Here is a 7,395-nt window from a genome sequence, read left to right as displayed (position 1 = left end):
GATGCTCCTGCGGCAAGAGTCCACAGCATCTGGTAGCATCTCAAGCAACCCTGGAGTCTCTTGTTACTCAGATTATTTATTGAGACCTACTAGGCATTAGACTCTGGGATAAAGTAATCAGCAAAACAAGTTTAATTCCCACCCGATGGTGGGAGACTCACTTCTCACATCTCACATGTATACGGGACATGTGTTCACTGAGCAGAATTTTCCTATTTTACCTAAAAATCTCTCTTGTCTCTGTCTCTATTGCCCTATTTCTGCATCTCTAACACTGCAAGTACACAGTCAGCTTCATGTGTGTGCATGTGTGTTCCTATATGTTTGCCTTTGTGCATGTATGCATGTATGTATACATGTGTGTGCATGTGTGTTCCTATATGTTTGCCTTTGTGCGTGTGTGCATGCATGTGTACATGTTTGCGCATGTGTATGTATGTGCACACAAGCCAGTGCACTTGCCCATGTGTACACATGTCTCTAACATTCTCCATCATTTTTATTTTTGTTATTATAGATGCTCTCACTACAAGCCCTGACTGGCCTGGAACTCCCTATGTAGAGCACGCTGCCAGGCTGGCTTCAGAGTCACAGTTACCTGGTTGCCTCTGCCTCCTGAGTTCTGGGATTAAAGGCATGAGCCATTATGCCAAGCCCATTTTTTTAAAGACCAAGTCATTCAGTGAACTGGAGGTCACTGCTTTGACTAGCCTGTAGTTTGTAGCCCACTGGGATCTGCCTGTCTCTCTGTTCCCGGTACAATGGTTACAGACACACCTCAGCTTTTACGTAAGGTGCTGGAAATCTGAACCCAGGTCCTCATGCTTGCACAGGAAGCACTTAGATTCACCCTCTGAGCCATTGATGTAGCCCCATAGTTGATTTTTATAAAATAACAAAATCAGTCTTTCTCTTGAAATTTGCAAACATCTCTGCCCTTTGCTTATTCTCTCTGAGCACTGGTTCTCAACCTGTGACCCCTTTGTGGGTTGAACGCCGCTTTCACAGGGGCCACCCAAGATGAATGTACAACACAATATTTGCATTGTGGTTCATAACAGAAGCAAATTACAGTTATGAGGTAGCAGCAAAATTAATTTAATGGTTGGGGTTCCCACAACATGAGGAAGTGCGTGGAAGGACTGAAGTGTTAGGAAGGTTGAGGACCACTGTCTGAGAGGGTGCTGTCTTCCCTCTCTGCCCGTTCCCATCTGTCTACAAAAGGGGTCCCAGAATTTGCAGCCATGTCCTTCTAGTGTTAGCATCACCCCTTGTACACCAGGCCTTTCCTATCTGTGACTCAAATGTCCCCAGGATTGCAGTGTGGACATGGGCCACACTGTTAGTTGATGTGTCCCTGGCCCTACAAGTGGCCACAGGACAGCTGTTCTGAGGACACACAGGAGCTTTCTCTGCAGGCTGTCATACCCATGGGGTTGTGTGAGGCCCCCTGCAGAGAGGTGCCATGAGGAGAGAGGTGGGTGAATTGTGTGCTGGGGGACCGGAACTACGTCTCTCCGGATGGTCATTTTCCTGCCCTGAAATGCAGAGCTCTCAATTTAAAGCTGGCTTTCCAGGGCAGTATATTTTTATAATCAGAGAAACACAGTTGTCAGAATAGGTGACTACAACGTATTTTTAGTTTACAGCTTCTGAGCCCGATTTATCACGTTTAAGAGTTTGTATAAATGGTGTTTGGGTTTCTGTTTGGATCCTTATTCTAGGTCCCACAGCTGCTAAGGCTCTTCCAAGGTAGTGAGCACCATGAGAACTGACCTAGGCTGCCTGGTTTCCGGTGCTTTCCTTCACCAGTTCCCTATGATAATGATGGTGATAAGGACAGGTGTGCGTGTGTGCGTGTGTGTGTGTGTGTGTGTGTGTGTGTGCATGTGTGTGTGTATGTAGCATGTGCACGTATCTGTATTGGTGTGCATACCTGTGTGCATGCACACATCCAGAGTAGGATATTGAGCCTTCTGGTCTACCACTGTCTACCTTATTCCCATAAGACAGGGTTTCCCACTGAACCTGATGTGAGACTGGCTTCCAGGAAGCCCTAGCTATCCTCCTATCTTTGCCCTTCAGAGCACCAGAGCTACAGGCATGTGCAATCATGCCCTCCTTTTAAACATGAATTCTGGGGTTCCAAATTCATATCTCCATGCTTGTACGGAAAGTGCTCTTATCCACTGGGCCGTCTCCCCAGACCCCAAATAAAACTGTTACTGACATACAGTATGGATATATAAAAGTCTCACTGAAGAATAGCACCTATACTCAAAAGTATACAAACACAGATACACACATCCAAGTGCTAACTGGTTGAAATGTGACATAGGATATAAGCATCTCCTCAGTCCCTTTTCAATAACTTCCATTTTACCATCCCTAACATTAACCAATATTTTATTTTTTTCCTTCTTCATTGAATTTTTCATAATTAAAATCATAGTAAACACTACCTCTTATATATGACATTTTTCAAAAATATGAGAGAGTTCCAGGACAGGCTCCAAAGCCACAGAGAAACCCTGTCTCGAAAAACCAAAAAAAAAAAAATATATCATATTTATGACACTCACCAATATTACATATAGAAAGGGTTCATTCACTTTCAGCATTATATAGTATTCCATTGAATAAGTATATATATTCTCTAAAGGAATAGAATTGATGAATGACTTATGTGTGTGTGTGTGTGTGTGTGTGTGTGTGTGTGTGTATGGGTGTCTTATTAAATTGGTTACATGATATGGTCCAGGTTGTCCAACAATGACTCTCTTACACTGTAGAGGTGGAGAATCTGCCAGTTGCTTGACCAACAGCAGGCTGGATGTCTCAGGAGTCCCAGTCTGTCAGGAGTCCCAATCTGGCCTCCAAAATTCCAGAACTGATCTACAGTCTATATTGGAAGCTTGAAGAAGTTCACTCTAATATAAGCAAAGACATTCAATGACAGTAAAATCAATGAACTTTCCAAGAGAATGAGGTAAACAGGCAAAAAACACACTCTTTCTTCCATGTCCTTTTGTCTGTGCTGCCACCAAAAGGTGCTGTCCACATTTAGGCTGGGTCTTCCCACTTCCAATAATCTGCTTAAGAAAATCCCTCTGAAGTGTGCCCATCACCTTTGTGTTTTAGTTGATTCTAGATCCAATCAAGCTAGCAAGTAAGGTTAGCCATCACACCCATTTTCACTTGTTTCTTCTGGTCTCTGATAGACCTTTGGGTTACTTTTATTGAAACTCCTAAAAACAATGAAGCCATGACGATTTCCACATGACTCTTTCATGTTTACATGAGCTCATTTATGTTGAGTATATGTCCACAGACGTGAGATTATGGGAAGGGCACATTCAGCTCTGACTAGATGCACAAAAGCTGAGTTGTGTGGGAAGACTTTAAATTATTCCTTGTTTGTCTTGTACAAACTCACGGTTTCTATTTCCTCATGTGTCAACTCTGTTAATCTTGCTTTCCAAAGAATCCATCCATTTTCTTTCAATACTAATAACTTGTTTATAACATTCTTTGATTAAAAGAAATCCACAGATACTATAGTGATAGTCTTTTGTTAATAAAAACTGAGCCCTTTTGCCTTTTTCCTTTTACTGTCTTTTTTTGCAATGACTTTATGTTTTTCCAGATGTTGACCTTTAATTTTGTTGACTTTCTATACTATTTATGTTTACATATTGTTTGCTTTTCCCACTTTATCTTCTATGAGCTCGGCTTGTTGAGTATTTTCCTACTTAACACTGTATTCATCTATTGTCTGCATCTGTGACAGAATCTCACCTGTGACAGCCTTGGTGAGTTACTGAAGAAAAGGAATTTGTGTGTCTTAGTTCCGAGACTGGAAATTCAAGGTGCTGGCATCTGGTGAGAGCTTTCTTGCTTCATTGCAACAAGATGGATGTTTACACATGTGAGAGGGGGAAAAGGAAGATGAGGATAGCAAATGCCTTGATTGTTTTAATTGTGGGAGAGAGACTGAGGGTTTGTGCATGTGAGTGCAGTGCCTGTGGAGGCCAGAAGAGGGAGACAGATGACCCGGGACTTGAATTATAAGAGGTAGTGAGCCTCCTGGCACGGGTGTTGGAAAACTGAGCTTAGGTCTTCTGCAAGAGCCGTATGTGACTTTAACCATTGAACCGTCTCCCCAGCCCTGAATCTACCTCTGTAACAACTGAATCTCTCTCTCCCTGTCTCTCTGTCTCTCTCTCTTGAACCCATTCACGAGCTCTTCTGACCTAGTCAGTCCCTAAAATTTCTATTTCTTATTAGCATTCTGGCAACTGAATTGCAACGTGAGTTTTGAAGGAAATGTTCAAACCATAGCACACAATTGGGTAACTGAGTTTGGACTTTGTGTGCTTTTTAATATAAACATTAAAATGCTTATAAAAGTGTTCTCCTTTTAAACCCCCTTCCCCTGTAGCCCACAAGTTAGGTGTGTCTGTTTTCATAAACATTCCATTCTGAAAGCCTTCAGATTTATTTTTGATTAATTGGGAGTATATTGCTTAATTTTCAAATACTTTGAGATGTTCTACTTGATCATTGTTATTTATTTCTAGCTGATTTTCTCTGTGACAGAGAGTATAGCTCTCTATGCCCATCCTTTGAAACTGGTTGGGACTGCACTTGGGAAGAGTTTTCACCGTGGTTGTTGGGTCTGATGTTCTATATATACTAACTAGGCCACTTTATAATCATGCTGACTTTTCTCTCTTTGTTCTGTTGGTGACTGAGAAAGTAATGTTAAAATCCCAAGCCATGCTCAGGATTTGTCTGTTGTATTTAATTCTGTCGCTACCTCCTGCATTTGAGGTGTTTGTGAACAACTCATGCAAACTTACATATTTATAATTTATTGAGGATCGACCTTTTATCATTATCAACAAAAGGAAAAGTACTTCCTTTTGTTGCCAGTTTTTCTGTGTGTATGTATGTGTGTGTGTGCGTGTGCGTGTGTGTATGCTTGATATATGTGTATCTTTGTGTGTACACATACCTGTGAAAGCCAGAGAGCAAGGCTGGATTTCCTCCTCCACCAATTTCTACTTTTTGGGGGGCACAGGGTCTCTCATCGGACTTTGAGTTCCTCAATTCACTGCTCTGGCAGGTCAATGAGTTCAGGGTACCTGAAAGCATGGAAATATCCCCATGTAACAGTGTTATATAGAATGATCATGTACAATGAAAAGTTTAAAACTATATGATTTTTTAATGAAGATCATAGTAAGAAAATTGCATCATATTGAAGACAGAAATCACATTTTTACTGCTTTGTAGATTCTATTTATATGGATACATAAAATAGTGTGTATATGGCTCATAGAAGTAGAAGTGTAATGATTGGGAATAATAGGGAGAGGGAGAAAAGGGAAAACGGTGGTGAACCTGATCAAAGTGCATGATATACTTGTATTAAAATGTCCTCTGAAAACTTTCATTATAGTCAGGTGGTTGTGGCACACATTTTTAATCCTAGTGCTTGGGAGGCAGAGGCAGGTGGATCTCTGTGAATTCGAGGCCAGCTTTGTCTATAGAGAGAATTCCAGGATGGCCAGGGCTACACAGAGAAACCCTGTGTTAAAAAAAGCAAAACAAAACAAGGAATCGCTATTTACAATGACTATTTGCCAATAAAGGTCTAAAATATACTGTTATCTTGAATACTCAATACAGATATTTATGTCTTCCATTTAGTTTTATTCCTTTCTATGTCTCCAAATTGTATCATTACCTTCTGCCTAACAAGCCTTATCTACTTACATATATTATGAATGAATTTATTTTTAACAGGGGTGTCCTCGTGATGATGAAGGCATTGTTTTCGTCTGTAATGTTTTCATTTTAAAAGTAGTCGACAGTGTAACAATCAGGGAGTAACTGTTGCCTTCCCTCGTCTTTCAGAGTGCTGCTCTTGTTTGTTTTCCTTTTAGAAGCCATCTGACCACTTACTGATACTTCCTTGTGTCTTTACTCTCTGGTTGTTTTTAAGAGGAAACGTTGATCTTAGGTTTTAAGTAATCCTTCCTGTGATTGCCTATGTGACATTTTCTTTCTAATTATCCCCCTTGTGGTTCACAAAGCTTGAGCTGGTGATACAGTGTCTTTTATCGGTTTGGGGGAAACCAGCACTGTTTCTTCTCACATTCCTTTTGTCTTTTATCCATCTTGTTGTTCTCCAACAAGCATCTGTTTGCTCAGTCTCTCTCTTTCCCACATCTCTCACAGTTTCTTTTCTTCGTTTTTCATTTTTTTAATGTCTTCATACTCCACTTTAAATGTTTTCTAAATTCCTGACAAATTCTTCCACTCATTAACCCCCTTTCAGCTATTTCTAACCTAATAATAATTTTACACATTGAAAACAAAAAATTCCAGCTGTCTTAAATTCTAGACTCTTCACTCGATGACTTAAAATTGTATGTATGTGTGTGTTAGTATGTGTAAGTGGTGTATGTACATTTGTGTATGTGTGTGGGGTATTGGTACTTGTGTGTGTGAATATGTGTGAGGTGTCTGTACTTGTGTGTGAGTGTGTGGTGTGCATGCACATGCTCATACATGTGAAGGATGTCAGTCTAGCATGCTCTGCCTTATTCCTTTAACAAAAGATTTCTTACCCAGCCTGGAGCTAGACTGTCTGTTGTTCTCCTATCTCTGTGCCCTGCAGTGCCCCAGGGGTCAGAGATGTGTGAAATTATGCCTAGCTCTCTACATGTGTGCTGAGATCTGAACTCTAGACTTAGTGCTTGCAAGGCAGACACTCTTATCCACCGGACCCCTTTTCCAGCCGCATTTGCTCATTTTTTCAAAAGTTTCTTCTTCTAAGCTAAAGAATTGTAATGAACATACTTATGACAATTATTTTAAGGCCATATTGACCCTAATATCTTAATCATCTGTTGGTTTCTTCATATGGTCTGCGTTTCCTTTTCTAAGGGATTTTGGGCATTTTTTCCCCAGGTGAGTCTGGTAACTGGATGGACTACCAGTTGTATGCCATGTTCTGGACAGCGCTGTCTTCCTCCAGAGATTACATAACCAGGCAAACACATACTAACTTGTTAAATCAGAGATGGATTGGATCGAAAATCAGACCTCAGTCTTTGTGAAGACAAACGGACTCCTAGCTAAGCCATAATTCTGAACTTTATTTTTGAGGTAGAGTCTTACACTGCAGCTCAAACTAGCTCAAGCAGCAAGAAGAAAACACTGTAGCTCTTTCCTTTGGGCAGACCCTGACTCCTCTCCCTGATCCCTGCAGCCTCAGAAGTCCACTGGAAGTAGCCTTCGGGAGTTTTATCTGCTCATCTTTTCTCTTCTGTTTTCTAGGATCCCAAAGGATGCATATCTGTCAGGACATGCTTTGGGGTGGAG

Source organism: Microtus ochrogaster, chromosome 24, assembly GCF_000317375.1.
Source record: "Microtus ochrogaster isolate Prairie Vole_2 chromosome 24, MicOch1.0, whole genome shotgun sequence".
Classification (NCBI taxonomy): domain Eukaryota; kingdom Metazoa; phylum Chordata; class Mammalia; order Rodentia; family Cricetidae; genus Microtus; species Microtus ochrogaster.
Note: the sequence above shows the minus strand (reverse complement) of the source record.